We start from the raw sequence: 22582 nt of genomic DNA, 5'->3' as shown, positions 1-22582 counted from the left end.
TGTCAGTCCAGCCATCTGGTTACCAGGGCATTGTTTACTCTGTCACAGCTCAATATTTGCCCATCCATCTCTCATCCCGCTGCGAACCACAAGTGTGTGCTCGTAATGAACTGTATTTTGCATGCGGGTTTGTGTTGGACAAATTGAACAAATTGTAAATAAATTACAATATTTTGCCAGTTTCAGTTTAAAAACAAAACTCGTGGGTTTCCTGACAAAATTGGACCCATGAAATGTTCCAAAAAATACACAAAATCTTCCAAAAATCACCCTTTTTCTGACAAGTTCAAATGAGTTGTCGGTTTCTTGATGAAGTCCCACTGAGGCTAAATCATTTGAATACACCTGTTCGTCCTAACAGGAATCCCCTGTATTCGAGTCAGTCTGCTTGAATAATACTTTGACTGTCTCTCTCTTTCTTTGAGATCTATTTCTGTCAAAAAAAAACTATTACAACACCTCAGTGGTTCACACAGTTGCAGTTTAAAGGGAGTCAATCACACACACACTGCTTTAAACGAAAGATGGCAATCGTGAGAGAATCGTGGCGATATCTTTGGTTGTGGCTCTAAATCGGTGATCCTACGTTGCACTGTGAGACAGGTTCAAGGACGGCTGTTGTCGTGGTCGTGCGACCAAAGACAAGCTGTGATAAAATTCTGAGTGTCAGAAATTGGGGGTGATCGTCTCACAGTGTGATGCTGCTGCGACGTACGACAACTAACTAACCAATAGAAATGCAGGATGAAATGATGTACTGATCAGCGCGACACCCAAAAAGATGATTTGCGGCGACAATGGCAAACGCACACGACAGTCTAGTAGAGTTGTAGCAGCAGAAGCCTTTTTGACGTGTCCTCCAGCTCGTACCACAACCAGACAAAAAAAGGATGAAACATGGAAGGATATAGCGGCAGAACTGCAGCTCCCAGGTTAAAATTGACATCCCAGATTGGCCTCTCTTTCCGAGCCATGACCGCGTCCATATTCTCCTCCTCCTCCTTTTTTTTGGGGGGTTTCTCTCCAAACACACAAATGTTAGCAAGGCGAGGGCTCCGTTCATGTTTTGCTAGTTTCTCTATGATTGTAGGCACTCCGTTCATGCTTCGGTTGTTTATTTTTCATGGATGGACGTTGCACGCTTTTGACGTTTTATTCTTGCACATTCACGTCGACTCACGTACATCGTAGGCTGTGATTCAGCTGCGTTTTCATCATGCATTCTGCACAGAGCAAACTTCACGTTGTGCCCAAAGATTATTAGATTCATGTTGTACAGTGTAGCAAGCTGTGAACTTATAAGATTAAAACTGCACAGTGAGTAGAGGCCTTTAGAGCACCAAACTGGCATTTTCCAGCTGAAAATGGTCCTCAACAGATGTAATGTTTAATATTTTTAAATAAGGTTTGCTAAATCTACAGTGAGCAGCTATAAAAGACTTCTTTTTTAAATTTAAACAGTGGGAAATAAGAGTACCACAAAAGTGAGAAGCTATAAAGATATATAAATGTTGATTACTTCCAGCCCTATCCTTTAACCATAGATTTATCAGATCAGGTTTTTTATGTATCCAGTGTATGTGACCATTTATTCGCTGTCTGTTTCGATTACACATCATCACATTGTGCTCTTAGTGAAGCACCAATTTGTGCCTCAGTCCAGCATGAAAACTGTTCAGATTTATTGTTTTTAATTTGTACATTTACACTAATTCCCAGGTTTTTTAATGCTCAAGTAGAAAAGACACCTACTGTGACAGTATTTATGCATTCTTCTAGTGTTATAAATGACTGTGCAGAGTTTTGGCATTCAGAAGTCTGACTCAGACTCACTTTTTTTGAAGCAGGGCTGTTTTTGGTCTGAGCACCCAGTTGAGTACGGGTTCAGATCAAAGTTATTTTGGGGTTAGGGAAAGAATGTAGTCACTGACAGTCCTCGCAATGCACAGGTGTGTGTGTGTTTGTGTGTGTGTACGCAGCACAGAAGCAATGCCAGCGTGTAATTTTCCATTTGGCTGCTCGACAGAAAGATGAATGTTGGCTAGACAATCTACTTATTGTGGTAAATAGACACACACAAACACACACACACATATGTCAGCATCTAGATCCTTGCTGTTATGTGGCTTTCATGTGTTTGTGCGAACATAAAGCACAGCACCAAACTAAATGCACTGCTTTGACATACCCCACTAGTAGTGCACTTAACACAGGAAGGGAAAGATATCTTTGACATGGACGTTATTGCTCCCACGGATCTCCAGCTCTGTCTTTCTACTGCTGGAACACTTACTCTCATCCTCCCATTTATGTTCCCTTTTCTGTCCACCGTCTTTGCAGCATGTTGTGGCTCTTCCCTCTATTCCCTTTCTCCATCTCCTGCTGCTCTGATCTCCTGCTGCCATTTGAGCATCAAAGGTGTTGAAGAGGTTCACCATCTCACCTTCCTCCTCGCAGATCCCTTCATCTTCTTCAAACAGAAGAGAAAGCAAAGGCTAACTGTACGTTTCAGATATCTATTTTATTGTCTTGGTCTGTGTCTTGCACTTGTTTCTCTGCCCTGACCTTTGCTCTTAACAAAGTGTCTTGACAGAAATGTTCTGGGTGAAGAAATGGTTGATCCTCAGATAGACTTCCATGGCCTTGGCTCCATAGAGTCACAATTTGTGCTTGTTTGAATGACGAGTGTTTCAGCCGAACAGTTTTGGAGAAAAAGGGAGACATTTTCTTTAATATGCTACTACTTTTCTTCAGGAGGAAATGACATCATGTGGAGCAGGTCATGTGATCTGGAATTAACACACTTCCATGAGAGGTGTTTTTGTAATGGGGAACTTAGTTGAAAGTGATTTCTCAGACACAGATACAATGTTATTTTCCATATAAAATTTGATATATTGCCAAAAAGGAAATATCTGTCATGATTAGCTCAACTTAATAAAAAGAATACAATCAAAACTATTTTTGAATAAGCTCATATTATTATTGTTTAGCTAATTAGAAGGTGGTTGTTATTAAATTGGGACGGTTATTTAGTTGACATTTTAGTGATATCCAGTCATTTTTTATTAGTAAGTGATTGTTTCCATAATAAATAATGATGGAATTTGTAAAGACATGCTCAAAATGAACATAAAAAACATTGTTTTTTAAAAATTTTAATAAAAATGTATGCAAGATATATCCCATGGACTTCAAAAGTCCCTCAATTATATATTGACCCTAATAATACTCAATGTTAAAAGGTAAAATATTGTTATTAGACATTTATATACATATATGCTAAGATTATAAGTTCTTTTTATACAAATGTCATGACTAGTTCGCCACAGCACCATATATATAATCTAATTTAACTGAAGGAATATACTCCACATTTTCATGCGACTCTTTACAAGTGTGTATAAGAGGGTAAACCAGGGATCCCCACAGCTGTTCACTGTTTAGATCCTTGGTTTTTCTACTTGGTGTTCATCTGTGGTGCTTCTGAACTGCTTCTTGAAGAGATCAGCTGTCAGTCGAACTGTGTAGGCGGGACTTACCGCTTGTTCTTCTGTAACACCTTGGAATGATGTCATTTCGAATAGAAATAAAATGAATAATATAGATGCAGCATGTAGTAATACCATTATTAGTACATGATGTATTTGATCTATACACTAATTCTGGTACAGTTTTCGTTATTTAAATTAGTATGCTCTAAATTACCCCTTGCATAGAGGCAAAGAGATGCTGCTGTGTATGTCTCAATTTTGTCGTTTTCTATCTCGTTTTTGTCGTTTTGTGTCTCATTTTTGTTGTTTTGTGTCTCAATTTTGTCGTTTTCTGTCTCGTTTTTGTCGTTTTGTCTCGTTTTTGTTGTTTTGTGTCTCAATTTTGTCGTTTTCTGTCTCGTTTTTGTTGTTTTGTGTTGGTTATGTCGTTTTGTGTTTCGTTTTTGTCGTTTCGTGTCTCAATTTTGTCGTTTCGTGTCTCGGTTTTGTCATTTCGTGTCGAGCTCTGTAGGCGGGACTTACTGTAGGCGGGACTTACTGTAGGCGGGACTTACTGCTTGTTCTTCTGTAACACCTGAGAATGATGTCATTTCACGTAGAAGTAAAATGAATAATATAGATGCAGCATGTAGTAATACCCTTATTAGTACATGATGTATTTGTGTAGGATTGTAAGGGATTGTAGGACATTTCGCCTTGCCCTTTGGTATGAAATTCAAAGACCTTACATGCTACATCAACAGACACACACCACAAACACAACACTCCAACCTTTACCCTAAACCTGTCCCTCATCTCCATGAAGGCAGAGCCTCGCTAAAGGCTTTTTAATAGACTGCATTGTGTGGGGAAAACTCTGGGTGATGGGGGGGAGGGAGGGAGTCCCAGGGGAGATATGGGGGAGGGAGAATAGAGAGAGAAGCTGGGAGAATGGCTCATTGAGAAAGTGAGTGGAGAATCAGTGTTTGCTGCAGTAGTGATCCATTAACCCTTGTGTTGTCCTGCAGGTCAAAATTGACCCGTTTTAAAGTTTGAAAATGTGGAAAAAATATATCTATTTTAACAGTGAAACTTCTGATGTCCACATTTTCAACATTTTTGGGAAATCTTCAAACATTTTTTGGTGGAAAAAAGAAATGTTAAAAATGTTTCTTAAGAACATTTACAAAAAGAATCAACAAAAATCCAGCAAATTTTGCTGGGTTTTGGTTGATTTTTTTCCCCCTAATCTTCTTAAAGAAAATCTTAGAATTTTTACTGATATATATGGAATCACTTTAGATATTTTTAGAATTTCTTTTGTAAGATTTGTATTCATTTTTTGAAAATATTTACAATTTTTATTTTTTTTACTTTTTAAAAAAATATATTTCTTGCCAAATTTGGGGATTTTTTAAAATAAAACTTTTAATGGAAACTTTTAAGGAATTTTTTGGAATTTTCTTCCTGAAAATTTTGCAAATTTTTCATAGATTTGGGGAATTTTTTGCAGAATTTTTGGATTTTATTCAGACAAGGAAACAATATTTTTTGGTGCCCATAAATGAGGACAACAGGAGGGTTAAGAAAACCTTATTTGAATCCAGTGAATTACATCAGTGACATTTCATAAAACAAACGTCTTATCTCCTCTACACCCTGTTGTCACCAAAGCACCCTAACAGGCTGTACAGACAAGGACCAAATCACTAGTTACATTTTTGAGACCACCTGAATATTCCATTTTTTTCAGGGGGGTACTGGGCATCGACTAAAGAGTTCGAGACCCCTCACTTTTCTCTCCCACCCTATAATCACGAGCGCCATGAAAGCTTTCCATTTGCTGCTCAGTAGGTTTGCGACTGTCAGAGAAATGGCCTTTGCATTAAACCATCATTTTGTTTCAATTTGGTTGCCATTGTCAGAGATTATACAACATTCAGGCTCTAGAGAGGTTTGAAATAGCATGAATTATCTCTTTTAAAATGCACCCACACACACAGCGAACGCCCTTTTTGGGAAGAGTACGTTGGATCATGTTAAATGATATTAAAAGAGGCAGATCCACTTTTTTTGTGTCTCATTTTTGTCGTTTTATGTCTCATTTTTCTCATTTTGTGTCTCATTTGTCTCATTTTGTGTCTTCTTTATGTCTTTTGTGTCTCGTTTTTGTTGTTTTGTGTCTAATTTTTGTCATTTTATGTCACGTTTTTGTCATTTTGTGTCTTGTTTTTGTCATTTGTGTCTTGTTGTTGGTTTGTGTCTTGATTTTGTCATTTCCTCTTATTTGTTAACTATACCTACAGTACAAGTTTACCAACAACTTAAAATAGTGTCCTTAAATTAATTTCAGCAGGAACTAATTGAGTCCAGTTGAATTTAAGCGATAATATTCTTGTGTTTGGTAAAAGTATGAGCTGGTCATCTGTTTGTCATGGAGTTGGTGGTTTGATTGTCCATGAGTGGAGATCAGAAAGTTACTGATGAGCAGACCTTTTCCTTGCATGGTTGACATGAGCCACTATTGTAGGAGGTTTGTGTGACGCATTCGTCCTACTCCCTGAAATTTAAATGCAACTCAGCAGTGATTCAACCTGTGAGTCTGACAGTCGAACTGAAAATTATTCTCTCTTTTTAGAAATATGTCTTCCTTTTGTTCACATATCGAAGTACCTCTCAGGACCTCTAAAAACTCACCTCCGTGTTTCAGTTTTTCCATGAAAATAGTCTTTCTCTGCTGTACATGGTCTACATGGAAGTGTCATTGCTGATGCCTCCAGAATGTGCAGATGTATGCAGGTCAATGGTGCCTCCAGATATTTTGCAGTGAAAATTTGGGGTGGCATTAAAACCAAATGCCATAAGTGAATTTTATAATTCCTGTTATACCGGGTATTGTTGTATATCGGCTACTGAACCACTAGCCTGTGTAAATATGAGACTTTAAGGATCAGGTGCTTTAATGTTGTTGCTTATCTGATTTGCACGGACTAATTCTGGTACAGTTTTGGTTTTTTAAATAAGCGTGCTCTAAATTACACCTTGCATAGTGGCGAAGAGATGCTGCTGTGTATATGTCTGAATTTTGTTGTTTTCTGTCTCGTTTTTGTCAATTTCTGTCTCGGTTTTGTCGTTTCATGTCTCGTTTTTGTCATTTCATGTCTCGGTCTTGTCGTTTCATGTCTCGTTTTTGTCATTTTATGTCTCGGTTTTTTAGTCTGTCGCCATGTTCAAGATGGAAATCCTCCCCCATGTCGTTTGACTGTTTATTTTACTTAACATATGTCTGTCAGCATAGAAAACAACGAAACAAAAAAACACTATCTGGACATGTTAGCAAGGTAAAACACTTTACTGAAGGGAGCCTTTAACAAAACCAGTGTGACAGAACTTTTATTTGCTAACAGTATAAACTTGTAGTATTGCTACAAGGACCATGTTGTCACATTTTTATCCGTTATACTTTTTTTTTTTTCATAGAGAAGGTGTTGGTTGGTCTAAGACAGACGCCACAGTTTTATGGTCAAAACAAGGTGACATGTCTGACTGCGTCATCGCTGGGAGGGCGATATGTTTTCCTGTCCCCTCTCCACTGCACTGTGTGTGAATGAAGACATTTATTACAACAGAGACACGGAGGATTAGCAGAGAGCTTAAACCATTCTCATGGTAATGCACAGAGCTGGGAGTGCGCAGATAAACACAAACACTCACCTTATCAAAACACCCAGACCTGAAAGACTACTCCTTAACAGCACCGACAGAGCGGCTGAGAGACACTGACAGAAAGTCAGGGAAACAGACTGAGGGAGAACTGTGTCAGTTGGCTGTGGCAGATTATGGCCTCATTGGAAAATATTGGTCAGACAATGAAATCATTCACTTCGTATTACACTTTAATGCAAAAGGTAGGACTCCATTGTCCAAGTTAATGCAAAAAAAAATAAATAAAAAGAAACTTTTCACATTTGGTGCAGCAGAACTGGACACATGAGTTTCAGATCTGTTGTGGTGGAGTTGTGTTTAACTGTATCACTGCAACACTACACAAGTAATCAGTCAATCAATACTTGTAGATGTTTGAGAAAACGTGAACTTCTAAAGATCTGTTTATGGAAAACTGATGGAGACGTGAGATTTGCTGACTGCTTTCCCCACATATGTCTAACTGTTGCTGATAAGCCAAACTTTGAATGACACAACTGATTTCTTGTTGCCTTGTTTGAACTGTTTTAAACCTGCTGGTCTGCTGGAGGGTTTCTGTGAGGAGTTTGAATCTTCTTCTTGTGCTCATGTGGGTTTTCTTAGGGTGCTCTGGCCTCCTCTACATGAATTAGTTAATGGCAGGTTCTGAATTAGTCCTAGGTCTAACTGTAAGCCTGCATGGTTGGCTTTCTTTATGTACCCCAACTGCTGTGTAGTGTCTACTAGGGTTACAGTTAAAAATCGATACAAATGTTTGACGATTCAAATCGGCTGAGATGAAAAATGACCGAATATTCGGATATTCGTCATTAATGGGGCCCGAATATCCGGAGCCCAGAAACTGCTATCCGGGCCAGCCCTAGTTTGTAAACAGACGACAAAATGTGAAGAAGGAGATATACGTGCTAATGCTAACGCTGTCGGATGATTGACAATGATCACCACGACCACCACACCCCCTGGACAAGAGCCAAATTTTCTGATATTCATCATTAAGTGGCCCCAAAATTGCTATTCCTTTGACTTCCCTTCGCATTGTGTGTGTGGAAATACTCTTACTTTCACTATTAAACATAGCCGTGAATTCTACTGTTGATTTGTTATGATTGCACCAAATGTCATCCGAGAGTTTGTTCAGACCACATTTCTTCCTCGAAGCCGATGGTTCACCACTATCTTTCAGGTTTTAATAATACGTTGAATGGTTCTTGACCTGATTTTAGTAGTTTCATCTCCTTAGTTGTTTTCTTTTCTTGATGCAGGCCAATAATTTGACTCTTCTAAAACAGCTAAACATCCTTTCCATGACCACAGAATGTCTTCCAACATGGTTGTTTAAGAAATGAGAAGCTCCAAACTGCATCAGCTAGGATTAAAAAGAGCTGCTGCAGCTGAAACATATTCATCACTGCAGTAATTATCCAATGGAAGGTTCTTACCTATTTGCTTAGTAAAATCCAAGTGGCAACTGGCTCATATTGATGACAACAGCTGATTAAGACCTTTGACTTTGAAAATATATTTTACTATTTTTGTGCATTTAATTGAAAAAACAATACTTTGAATATCAAAAAATGACAGTCACATAGTCAACCATTCACATCAGTGAGAGATGGGACGTTCTAGTTAAACTAACCCCTTGATCCACTGTGCCATCTAATCACAGATTCTCTGTGTGCACATGTGAAAGGCAGAGCAGGAGGACAGTAATCTGGTTGCCACCGTAATCCACAGTATCTTCTGCGCTCGAGGTGATCCACCGTCTTCACTGGTACCTCCTCAACATTGTCGTCGGACAACAATCTCAGCCACCAAATCCGCGTCTCTCCAAATCTTCTCTTTTGGCATCATGCTTGTTTCTGGCTGATTGAATAGAAGGCAGATTTTATATCCCTCCTTTGAAAAGGCTCTACCTCTTCAGGCAGTACAGCGAGAATCTGCATGACTTCAAGATTCCTCCAGATTTTTTAGGAGGCAGTAAAGCCAGCATGACGTAAACAAGCAGTGCATATCTGGATGTCTGTCAGTGGAAGTCTTAATAAGGGAAAGTCACAAGTGTTTTAGGGCTAAATTAAGTTGAAATTAAGCCATTTAAGACCAGATCAAGTCATAGAAAAATGTTAAGACTCAAGTCTTCTCAAAGTATCATGTTGAGGTAAAAGTTCCTCTAATGGTGTGACAAACTCGACATCCTTGTCGATGTGCCGACCAGTCTGTTAGATCTGACATCTGGGAAAGAGGTCTTTAACGTGTTGTGCTCTTGGTTCACACCTCCTGCATTGTTAACTCCACCTAGAAGAGTTCTCTTTACCCGCTGTAGTGCAGTCCGGTCCATCTAAACCTGTAACCTTTGCTGTGCCCATAGCGGAAGAGCGGAGCAGATTCTGTAGTTAGATAAAGACACATGTTGTTCTTCCTCCCTCCTTCTCTTCCTCCCCCTGGACTGCCAGTCTTCCCCACCGTGACAGAGATGTAGCTTCCAGATCTCTCCCCTGCCACCTCTGATTAAGGCCGCCGTGGGCGAGACACACCTGTACAGCTGATGGGAGACAATGCCGCCGCTTCCTCCAAGAGATTGATTTTCTCCATTAAAACGGGCCCTTTGTCTAAAAACCCTGCACCCCCTTTGTTATGCTAAAGAGAAGATGGAAGATTTCCAATTCAATTTGGGCTGAGCCGAGGGCCGGTCAGCTATATGGGCCTCCATTGTCCTGGACGAGCCCGCTGGGACAACGCTAGCGTCTCCCAAACGCCAATTAAGCTGGACGGAGAGACGGACAGGGGATAATTGACAGGCGGGAGAAAGGCAGCCTTCTTCCTTTCTGTCTCATCATTGAAAAAGAGCAAAAAAAGAGAAAAAGAGCAACAGAGAGGAGAAGTGAGGGATGAGAGGGAGAACAAGGAGTAATAACCTGTAATATCTTGCCCAGAGCAAATTTATATTACATGAAGTGTTTGCTCACGTACATGGCTCAGGCGCTATGATTAAGAGGAAAGAGGAGGCACTGATGTTGCTTTAATCGGATCGAAATCTCACATACTGACAGTTCTGTAAAGTTATTTATGGAAGTTAAAACCTCTTTTCACTCTTTTTTTCAGTTTGTTCAGTACTTTCAGTTTTGGCCAAACATGTACAAAACTGTTGACATCCTCATCAACTTAAGCTCTACTCTGTGTTTAAATGAATCAGAAATGTTCTTATGTTAACATGTTAAGCTACGACTATAAATGTGGTTTATTTGATCTGCTTAAGATCAGAACGTCGGCATTATCGCTTAGCTCCTAGCACGGCTGTAGTTTTACTCTGCATCCAACTCTTCCATGCAGCCATTGGTTTTCAGTCTCTTCTTATTCTCATATGAAAATTGATAAACTGCCTCTTAAGTTGTGCAATCAATACCATAGATACTGTACAATATTCATTTTCTTTTGTTGGTCAATGCTCCATTTTTTCCTGGGATTCTCTTGCGGTTTGCTCTTCTCTCCCACTGTCCTCCTGATTGAATATTTTCCCATGAAAATCCCATATTTTTACCTTTTTAAAAAAGTTGCTACCACATTTCTGTCGTGTTAAGCAGGTGACAGTGTCCCAGACAGTCTAAAATGCTCACTACACAAGTTATATAGGGCCCTGCCTCCCTCTTACTAAGTAGATTTGTGCAGCGTTTTCAGTTGATGAGGATGAAAATAGCCACAAAAGTAGGGCTGGACCCGAATATCCGAATATTCGCGTGTGTCCCCCCCCCAGATAAAAAGATAAAAACATTAAATATGAATATGTGTTCATATACTTGTGCATGAAAGAAAACGTAGCAGCAGCAACCCCTGTGGTGATCAGTCCAGTCCAAAGGTATGGAGGCACTTAATTTTAAGGCAGTGATTAAGGTTTAGTTCCAGTTCCAGACAAATGTAATATGTTAAACAGTGGACTGACTTTATAGAAGGACTTATTTGGCAGATGGAGCAGTCTATTTTAACCCTTGTAATGTCCTCCAAGTTGCCATACACCTTTTGTCCTCTGGGGTCAAAAATGACCCCACCTGGTTTGACTGTTATTTAAAGCATATAGTATAAACTGTCAATCAAATCTGTGTTACACCTTTAGTCTTACTTCAGTCCTGCCCATTACCACAAATTTTCCCCTTCATTTTGGAATTTAGGGCCAAATAGACCTTGTTTACATGGAAGTATATGACGGTAAAAGATTTTACTTGGCTTCAGGAATGACCCCAGGACATCAGGAGGGTGAAAAGAGGGAGGATTGTGGTTTCAGATGTGGCTGTGTGGTCGTGGTAAATAGTTTATATCAGGTAGGAGGACATTTTAGCAGAATTTGCTTATGGCTGTCGAGGTTATTCTGGCTGTGTAATTCTATAGTTTAATTCTATATTTTAATGAACTATTTAACGGCATACACAAGTCAACACATAAACTGCCATTCACCAAAGAAGGAATACATTCACATAAGCAAACAAGATGTTAAACTTAAATAAAAAAGTAGAGGAAGTCTTCATTCTTTGTGGGCCTATCTGTGTATAGGGAGAACCTGTTGAACCAAATTATATTTTATTAATGATAGATTTCTAAAACTCTTTCATCATTTAGGTATGCACGATTTGCTATACTCCACATAGTTCCTGCATGTTATACTATATTACTTTTTGTTAATTTACAAAATTATAACCCTTAAGTAGGAAAGCAGGTCTTCTTTTCATGAGAACTTCTTTCATGTACAAAATGTGAGCTGAGAGGCTTGTTTTGAGCCTGAAAAGGCTTGAATTCTTTGTCTCAAAATTATTCCAGTGATACAGTGACAAAGACATGCAGTTCCTTCTCCTCTTGATTTCACCACTGAAAGCTGTGTGAATGTGATATTAAAGCTGAACTACACAGCTGCCACTTTTTATTCACGAGACAATGTTTTTATGACACTTCAGTACGAGGCTTATTTGAGCTACATGCGTTTATTGATCACATCTTACACATTTAGTGTTAAAATGATTTTGAAGTGGAAGTAAATGAGTCAGGATTTATAATGCGATTTATACTGACACTGTACATGCTGTTTATATTTAAATGTACTGTAGAAACCTATAAGAACACAGTGGCTTGCAGCTTTACTCACTTTCTTACCTTCAAACCTCTTTTCCCCTCATTTTATCCTTCAGTTTCTCCCTTCCTCTAATTGTAGCGTCTCTCTCTTCTGCTCTCCTTCCTTCCCTCCCTCCCCCTTTTACTCTCTCCCCCTCTCTTTGCTGGCTTGTGACAGACGGCCTAATAGGATTTAATAAGCCCCATTTGCATGTCAGCCTTTTTAGATTTTCTGTAAGAAAGAAAGGTGATGGGAGGGATAGAGGGTGGATGGAGGGGGGAGGGAAGGAGGGATGGTGTGAAGGAATAGAAATAGTAGAGAAAGAAAGAAAGGAAAAAGGGAGGGAAAGGAGTGTGACGACAGACAGGTCGGTTTAAGAAGGTAAAGATGGAAAAACATCAAGTGGTTTTAAAGTGTTGCCAAATGGGATTTCTCTCAAAAATATATCATAGATTCAGTCTTGTGTATTTAGATTTTTTTGTAAATCATGAGTAATAATTGTTCTTGGAGAGTCATGATGTTTTTGTCTGAGATTTCTGGGGTCAGGATAGTAGTTGCACCGATACCACAAAAATTCAACGATTCTTGATAGCAATTTTAACAGCACAGCAAAAAATAAAACAATGAATGTATTTCATTTGAATACACTTAGGATGGAGAATTCAAGTCATAAAAAACACATTACTGGGATTTCAAACAATGTCATGTCTTAAAAAAAATCAAACTCAGTATTAGCTACTGCTGTGTTAGCCTACAATGAGTAAGTGACACTTTTGCCAGTCTTTAACTTAGTACGGGTCATCAACTCAAGCACTAAATTTCTCTTTTTCCAATAGTTGTAGTGGATGTTTTGCTGTGCTTACCTGTCGACAACCTTCTAGAGAAACCTCAATCCTCAGTAGGCTGCCTTGGACTTGCTTTTGGTACCAGAGAAAATATGTACCATCATGTTTTCAGAATATTGCTATCGACTACGCACCCAAACATCTGTTCTCATTACATCCCCAGTCGTTGTATCCCATGTTTAAAAGGAGGTAACATTGGTTTCTTTTAACCAATCTTTTCCTCGTTTTCACTGAATAGGAAGGCGTTTCGGAAGGTACTAACAAAGAACGTAAACACGGACTTTATTGCTTGTTTTTAAGGTGTTAAATGAGTTCTTATCTATCTGGGCTTTTAACCGTCCGTGGTCTAGTTTGATCCTTGAAGTCGGCCAATCAGATGGTCCTTAAAGTTCCCAGATCCTGACTCAGAAACTGAGGCTACTGAGCCTTTTCTGTGGCTGCACCAAGTCTGTGGAACCACTTATCTGTTCAAATTAGAACTGCTCGGTCTCTTGATACCTTCGAGTCCCTACTGAAGACTCACATGTACTCTCTGGATTATGTCTTGTTTTCTGTTTTGAACTGTAAAGCACACTTTGGGTGTTTTTTAAATGTGCTATATAAACAAAGTTGACGACTTTTAACTTGGTCAAAATATTAGAAAATATATCACTTGACTTGTGAGTTTCATTCCCTGTCAATGCTTCGAGGTTTGGTTGTGATTTTAAAATTCATTCCCATTTAAAAATATGGGAAACATATGTTGTTAGGCTCTAGGTTATTATGTCAGGGGTGTCAAACATTAGGCTCGCAGGCCAAAACCGGCCCTCCAGAGGGTCCAATCTGGCCCTCAAAGTGAAAAAATTACAGAGAAGACATAAACTGCAGGTTTTAAATTTGTAAAACTATAAATTTAAAATAATTTCTAGACCATGACAAATTGTTTTGATCATAAAGTAGAATACTAGATTGCTCATTGTTCTTTTGGCATTTTGTGTCTCATTTTTGTTGTTTTCTCTCATTTTTATAATGCTTTGTCTTGTTTTTGTAGTTTTTTGTCTATTTGACTTTGGTCGCTTGTCGCGTTTTCATTTTGTGTCTTATTTTCGTCGTTTTGTGTCTCATTTTGTCTCATTTGTCTGTTGTTGTTGTTTTGACCATAAAGTAAAATACTATATTGCTCAGTTCCAGACAGCTGTGACTAAATGCTGTGTTCCTTTATAGACACTCTGTGATCTGCAGGCTGTAAAGTGTAAATGATAAACTGAGACATAATGGTGTTGAAATTGAATATATTTTTCTTCAGAAATTTCAGGTTGTTCATGATTTTTTGTAAAAAGATAATTCCTTAAATGTGAATATTTCCATAACGTACTTTTTTGTACTAAAACAAAGGAAGAAATTGGACCTATTTATAGGTTATCATGCTCTGATTTTACTGATTTCACTTGAGATCAAATTGGACTGAATGTGGCCCCTAAACTAGAATGAGTTGGACACCCCTGCACTATGTGTTTATCAGAAGTCAAATATACAGATTTACTGTACAGTATATGATGCTACTGTGGTCCTGACATAGATAGTAATACAAACCATTGTGTGTGTGTGTGTGTGTGTGTGTGTGTGTGTGTTTGTTAGTGACAGAGAGGCTGTCGTTCTCTAAGGATTATAAAAGGTCCAGCCAAAAACCATAAGTGTTGCACACATCTCCACACACTCCGTAATCCCCATGTTGGTAGCTGATGTTTATTGCCGTGTAATAGGATCAGGATGAGGCAGCGTAAATATCAGAGCAAACATCTCCCGCTCTTTCTCTCTCTCTCTCACACACACTAACACACACACACTAACACACACACACACACACACACACAATCACTGATCAAACATAGCCCAGGAAACATTGTGATCCAGGAGAGATGAGAGGGCTAATCCTTTTAGCCTTCTAAGAAGACTCTCCTCCTCTTCTCTCTTTCTCTTCCAGGCTCGCTTCTTCAATCATTCTCCTCTTTCTTCCTCTTTTTTAGCTTGACAACACTGTTTTCCACTCTCTCTCCCTCTGCCACTTTCACCAACAAGGACAAGGCTGGGGAGAAGAGGGAGCAAGCTACTGAGCTAAATATACTCACAAGTGTGTGTATATCTGTGCATTAAGAGGAGACTGATCTGTTTGGTTTGCTGAGAGATTAGGCCTGATAAATCCTCCCTTTAAACCTCCCTCAGCCTCCTCCCACCTACACTGCACATCCATCTGTCTGCGAACGTTCCTTCAGGTCTACGCATTTATTTACATCACATGTTAAATTTTTAGTTCAGTGTGTTTAGATTCTGAAGGGTGAAACCAATATTTACAATGTTACAATGTTATGATTTTACAATATTCTACTAGTGATTTCCTTCCTCTGTCAGGCGCTACTCGTACTGCAGAAGTCTAGATTACATTAAAACTTGGCAACGAAAAAGCAGAGAAGCCTAAAAAGTTAGTTAATATAAGAAATAATCAACTGAAAGCAACAGATAAATGGTTAAAATATGTGTCTGAATTTTGGATAAATGGTCAGTGTATACGACCCAATTAGTGGGGATCCTTAAACTTGTGGAAAATGCTGAGATCTCGGGCAACACAATACACATTTCTTTCCACGTTTTTGTCAACCTTTGCTCAGTACATCCTGAAACGGCAGCATGTGAAAGCCTTCAGGTTGTTAGTGTACCAGTAGCTTATGTCCATGTCATGAAAACACAGGAAATGACAAACTTTGGAAATTTAAAATCTGTGGAACTCACTGCATAGGGTCATTTTTTTAGTAGGTAATATAAGAAAACTGATGCTTCAAACATTACACAAAAATTTATCACTACACCTTAAACAGGAAAAGTCAAAGAAAAATGCACATACAGATTGTTGATATTTAAAAAAAGAAAACCAAACCAAACATTTTTTTAAGGATTTTGGACCACATGTCTTGTCACTTCCTCCTCCTCTCCAATTGCACATAATCACATAATTATATTTCACTGGTTTCTGTATCAAAATATCTTTTATTCTCATCAGTGTTCAGTCCAGAGTTTGGAGACATAATGTCACATTTTAAAGCTGTGTTTTTCCTGTTTGAGGTGATTTGTTGGGCTTTCTTTCTTTCCTGTTAAGTGAACACAGAAAATCTTAAAAAAAAGAAGAAATGACACAGTGTTGTTGGTGCATATCACATTCATAGGTTCATGTTAATGCTCATGTCTGCAAACAGAACATGCTTGTGAGTGTGTGTGTGTGTGTGTGTGTGTGTGTGTGTGTGTGTGTGTGTGTGTGTGTGTGTGTGTGTGTGTGTCTTCAAACAGAGCTGTGAGTGCTTAATGAATTTACTTTGCTCTGATTGAAAATTAATTAAAACAGCCTCAAACAGACAGCCGCCCACAGAGAACCACTGGCAACACACTGACAGACAGATTACTGCTGTGAGGAGGGAGGGAGGGAGGGAGGAAGGGAGAGAGTTTACAACTATCTGATGCACTTCACACGACCCTGCATGTCACGGATTAGAAGCAACCTTAGCGAGTTATTGGTGTCATTCTGAATCCAGTCTATGTCAGAGATGTGGTACAATAAAATATTTAACTTATAAATTAGAATTACATCCATACAAATGTGTTTCTATGTGCTTGTTGTCCCTACAGGCACGATTCTCAATGCTAATTTAATGTGAGAAACAATTATTTTTATTTAAAAGTGTTTAAAATATTGATATATCTACATTTTTTCAATCGTCAGATCTACAACACGTTATTAGTGACAAATGATAGTATGTTTCTTAACCCTGTAAGACCCTTGTCCCTTAATTGGAGATACCCATATTTTTGACGGCGTGCAATGCTCGCCAAGCCTCACCAATATTTGTGTCTATATCAGGTGCTGTGTTGGTGCAGCCTCCAAGATGTAGGAAATCATCAACTTTTTTCATTTTTGGACCCATCTAGTGCATGTAATGTCTCTTCAGATGTTGGGTTAAGGTGCATGAACTTCATCTTTCCAGCATTCAGGAAGAATCCAATCTGTCATGTTTCTCACTCTACCTGATGCAGAAGGTCTTCTGCTTCACTGAGAGTGTTTTCCAGTAGGGCTGGACCTGAATAGCTTTCTGGATATTGGCCTTGTACAATGTGTGAGGATGCTAATACATATTTGCTCTACTGTAAACGCAAAAAAAATAGAACAAAAGTATTTAACTAATCTGTGAGGCAGCTTGAAATTGAACATATGCCAGTGAACGATTATCTAGCAGCCCCTCAGGGAATGTGTGAGACACAAAAGGCAGAGTGAAATAGGACACATTGTATATTCATAGACGAACAACGGACTCATCAATAGTGACAAGTTATGGTATTGAAGGAATTCATCAGGAGCAAATACATGTCAGCCTCTGAGTGATTTTCCATCTCCACTCAATTCAAATGATCTTTTCTGTCTCATTTTTTTAAAAAATGTGTCTTTCTACTCTGTGTCATTGTTGTCTGAAGACAGAAATCTGAAGTGTTTTGTCTTTTTGGGAAACGAGCAGCGTTGATCCTAAATGCAACATTGTGTTTTGGACAGTGGATTCAACAGCATGTTTTCAAGTCTAGAAAGTCTCATTTATTAAGTCTGTGCTGCTTTATTAACACTTTATTACAGCCATTCCATAAACTTCAAGACTTGAAGGAGTCAAATTTAAATAGTGCTGAAATTCAGGCAGCACTTGCGTCATATCAGAATATTTGTTGTTATCTGTTTCCCTTTAGTTGTGCTGACTTTCATTACAGACACCAGTGTCTGCACTGTTACCATACAGGCCAATATATAATTGTAGGACTTTTTGTATCATAGTTGACATTTTTGCTGTTTTCAGGCCTAAAATCAACATGGCTGCCTATAACCAAACACCACATGGCATTTTTACAGAAAGATTCTTCTAAATATTATATATATACAATTGAGTAAAATTGAAAATTATTTTTAAATATATTGTAGTAAACCTGTTGACATGCCATAAATCCACACTTGACTCACACACTACTTTATATTAAATAAGTCAGAAAGCCTTGGAGTCTGGCCAGTCTTTTCTTCAGGAGGAAATGACATCATGTGGAGCAGGTCATGTGATCTGGAATTAACACACTTCCTGGAGAGGTGTTTTTGTAATGGGGAACTTAGTTGAAAGTGATTTCTGGGACACAGATACAATCTGTTATTTTCCATATATAATTTGATATATTGTCAAAAAAGAAATATCTGTCATGATTATCTCAACTTAATAAAAAGAACACAATCAAAACTATTCTTGAATGAGCTCATTTTATTGTTGTTTAGCTAATTAGAAGGTGGCTGTTATTAAATTGGGATGGTTATTAAGTTGACATTTTAGTGATATCCAGTCTTTTTTTATTAATAAGTGATTGTTTCCATAATAAATAATTCTGAAATTTGTAAAGACGTGATCAGAATGAACATAAAAAACATTTTTACTTTTAACCCTCGTGTCGTCCTGCGGGTCAAAATTGACCGGTTTTAAAGTTTGAAAATGTGGAAAAAAAATATATTTTCACAGTGAAACTTCTGATGTCCACATTTTCAACATTTTTGGGAAATTTTTTAACATTATTTGGTGGAAAAAAAAAAAGAAATGTGAAAAATGTTTCTTAAGAACATTCACAGAAAAATCCAGAAAATCCAGCGTATTTCGCTGGATTTTGGTTGATTTTTATGTGAATGTTCTTAAAGATAATATTAGAAGTTTTACTGATATATGTGGAATCACTTTAGATATTTGTAGGATTTTTTTTGAAGATTTTTTACTCAATTTTTTGAAAATACACGAATTTTCTTGCCAAATTTGGGGGATTTTATTAAAATAAAACTTTTGTGGGAGACTTTTAAGGAATTATTGGAATTTTCTTCCTGAAGGTTTTGCAAATTTTCAGAAATTTGGGGAATTTTTTTGCTGATTTTTTGTATTTTTTTCAGACAAGGAAACAATATTTTTTTGGTACCTGTAAATGAGGACAACAGGAGGGTTAAATAAAAATGTATGCAAGATATATCCCATGGACTTCAAAAGTCCCTCAATTATATATTGACCCATAAAACTTGATGGTACATTTTATTTTTAGAGTGTAGCTCTTCACCTTCAACTTTAGACATTTGATTTTTGATCTGTCCGTCTGTTATGTATACACTATGTCCTCTAGTCTGGAAACTTTTGCACAGCGGCATGACGGCTCCCCGAAAATAAAACCAAAACATCTCAGTTGCTCCCTGGTCGCTAGTTTAGGCAGCGGAGTTTTCTTTGAGCGGAGCACGCCTTTTTAACATCAATCTTGCAGTCAGTCATGTTCATTTAATTGCAGGAAGGCAAAATCAGAGCTGAGTTTAATATTCAATTACATGTGCAGCCCCACTGTGAAGAGCTTCTTTCATAGTAAAGAATGAACTTTAAAGCCAACATGGATGAGAAGTGCTTAAAAAAATGGAAAGTTGAATATTAGTACCACAACAACAAACTTAAACTGTTGATGAAGACAATAGTAAATGGACCAATGAGAAAATAAACTAATATAAAATAATATGTAAGGTCCTATCTATAATAAAGGTCTTAGTAGTTAAGGTTCACTGTACTGTAAATACAATATATTCTGTTAAAAGGAGTTTAACTGTTTATGCGTCGGAGCATCTCTGCCTCTGGTTCAGGAAGTGTTAACCGGTCCAGCTCCCTCAAGCAGACAATGATGTTAAAGACTAATTGACACACACTTTAAATAAGTCCTAATTAGAGCACTGCTGGTAATAATTGGACAGGCGGTCTGAGCACTAATTAGCGTTAAAAAAAAAGAAAAAAAAGCCCGTTGTGTGTGTGTGTGTGTGTGTGTGTGTGTGTGTGTGTGTGTGTGTGTTTGTGTGTGTGTGTGTGTTACTGTGTGGATGAATGATCTCTACAGGGGGGCTGATGAAGCCCATACTTTTAAGAAGCAGACAGAGTGAGAGAGAGGGAGAGGTAGATGGAGAGAGTGGGGCTCTGAAAGAAAAGGGGGAGATAAACCTCCACCCCTTTTCGCTCTTTGTGATGGCGTATGGTCTGCGGGTGGCCCCCTGCGAGAGTGAGTGTGTGCTGAACTTACTCCTAACAAGACTAATTGATTCTGTAGCCTCTCTTTATCCGTCTGCATCTTCCCCTCGCTCACTCTTTTCCTTCTCCTCTGCCTCTAATTGTTCATACTGAGAGGCGTCTAGAAAAACGGCAGTAATAGATTTCCCACCTGCTGCAGAGGCACATTTGTAACACAATCAGATGACTTGTTTGTGCCTCTCTCTGTCTCACCCTGCTGTTGTCTGTTTGTTTACTCTCTCATCCTTTCAGCGGGTCACCCAGATGTACCGATACCCTCTGCTTCAGAGGCTTAATATTCAGATAGCTTTAGTCACCTAAAGATTTAGGAGTAGGATTTCAGTGCAGCATATCAGGGTGATTTGCTCTGGCATTAAACCCCAAAAGTCAAGTATATGACTTTGTTTATGGCAGTGCTTTATAGTAAAATCACTCATTTGTTCTTTTTTGTCATCTCATTGCAGTCTAAATTAATTCAAGTTCCTGTTGGAAGCAGATTTTTATGTTTGGCGATGATCTAAATGTCTAAAAATGCAGACTGTTTTTTCTTCTGCCCTCTCCAGCAGATAATCAGTTAGACTTGTTATATATGTCCTGAAATCCAGAGACAGCTCCTAAATGTTTAAGCTTCTTAATCAGCCTGTTCTGATTAGACCTGGTTAAAGCAGTCCAAAGTAAAACGAGGTAAACTTTGAATGTTTTGAACCTTGCTAGCCCAGCTTCGACACCGCCCTGTGATTTTAGTGATCAAACCGTAGAACTTTAAGTGGTGTCCTCCTGGCCTTAGACGCAGCGGGACTCATAACTCAGACAGATTAATAATTGAAAATTGCTTCAAATGCTAATTAATGGCACAGCATAGCCCAATCTATAATTGTCCGACTGGTTTGAACATGCCAGCTGTACAGTTGTAGGTCTCTAATTGGTGGTTAATTAATTAAATATCCAGTGGATTAGAGGAATTATGGGCAATTGTCCCTTAACAACCTTTAACGAGGTCTTGATTAGTGTCTTCAACCATATCCTGTGGCTAAAATGATCCTTCAATTAATGATGGAAAGCTCATGAAGAGAGCGCGTCACATGATGGACAGCAGGAACGAGACTGTAAAGCAGTCACTTCTACTAAACGAGGGGAAGAAAAGAAAGTTTAAAGGGGTGGCGAGCATGGGCTCAGAGGAAAACCTAAGTTCACTTAGCAGGGTTCAGGCCAGTGGGCTGTTGTTTCAATGAGTAATGTTGTTTGTGAGGAATATTAATTATGTGTGAGCTGCATTTCAGCAATACAAAAGTGAAAAATGTGTTCAGAATTTCAAGAATGAAGGAGGTGAGAAATTGTGCATCATTTGTAATTTGGACTATGTTAAGGATAAGAGATTATTACCAACTCCATCGCTGTAATTCATGTCAGTGTGTCTATAAGCACCGTACATCAACTTGAAGTAACTTTTGGAAGTTGTATTTTAAGACTTCTCTGGAACATTGTAAGCAATAAACAGTAGAAAACCAGTCCAAGTGCAAAAGAGACTGAGGTCCATGATTTGTAGCACCTATCCTGAATTCAGGAACTAAAAAATAAAATCAGTTGAGAGAGCAAATATCTGCTAGAATTTTATAAAAACATGCTAATTATGCTAATATTTAAACGTTCAGCAACAATTCCAGGTTTACTGCAGTCTTAAAATGTTACAGCTTTAACATTTTGTCATAATATTGCACCTTAAACTTTGACCATGGCAGTCTGTAATGTGAAATTAGCAGTCATCTGTGTGCTATCAGTGGTTTGAGTTCGTTAATATTCACCGTAGAGCCCCAGTACAGGGCCGCACACAGAGAATAAAAAGGATTTTATTTTATTTCTAGTGGAGTCTGCAGGGTGTTTTATTTTGAAAAATGACTAGATCATCTTCCCGTTGCTTACACCTGTGCTTGTTTCCTGCATTTACTGTTAAATGAAGCTGTCAATCTGCCAAAATTAATAAAAAAACCAAACATCTCTGGACAGCTTCTTTTATAAGAGAGACAAACTTGATGCTGACAGAAGAAAAAGTAACAAAATATTTAGCAGTAATATTATTTGTCTAGGACTCTAAATGGCGGAGCCACATGACGATCAGTGTACGTTTGTGTCTGTCTGTCTGTTAGCAGCATTTCTAAAAAACAAACGGATTTGTATACAATTTTCAGGGAAGGTCAGAAATGACACAAGGACCAAGTGTTTAGATTTTGCCAGTGATGCTGCTTATAGTCTGGATCCATTTTTGTATCATTGCCAGATAGCGGCACGGCGTCACTGTAACTATGACAACAAGTGAACGCTACATCAGCTGCCTGCTGATGATCACATGACTGC

The 22582-nt window shown here is 38.3% G+C and overlaps 1 long non-coding RNA gene across 3 annotated transcripts in view; it reads left to right on the top strand.

Moving 5' to 3' along the window:
* Positions 1 to 22582, top strand: part of LOC118471517 (uncharacterized) — a 105394-nt gene that overhangs the window by 33591 nt on the left and 49221 nt on the right. The gene's annotated exons all lie outside the window — the stretch shown is intronic.

This window comes from Amphiprion ocellaris, chromosome 24 (assembly GCF_022539595.1).
Source record: "Amphiprion ocellaris isolate individual 3 ecotype Okinawa chromosome 24, ASM2253959v1, whole genome shotgun sequence".
In the NCBI taxonomy this organism is placed as follows: domain Eukaryota; kingdom Metazoa; phylum Chordata; class Actinopteri; family Pomacentridae; genus Amphiprion; species Amphiprion ocellaris.
The sequence above is the reverse complement of the archived record's forward strand: the minus strand, read 5'-3'. Positions and strand labels throughout refer to the sequence as shown.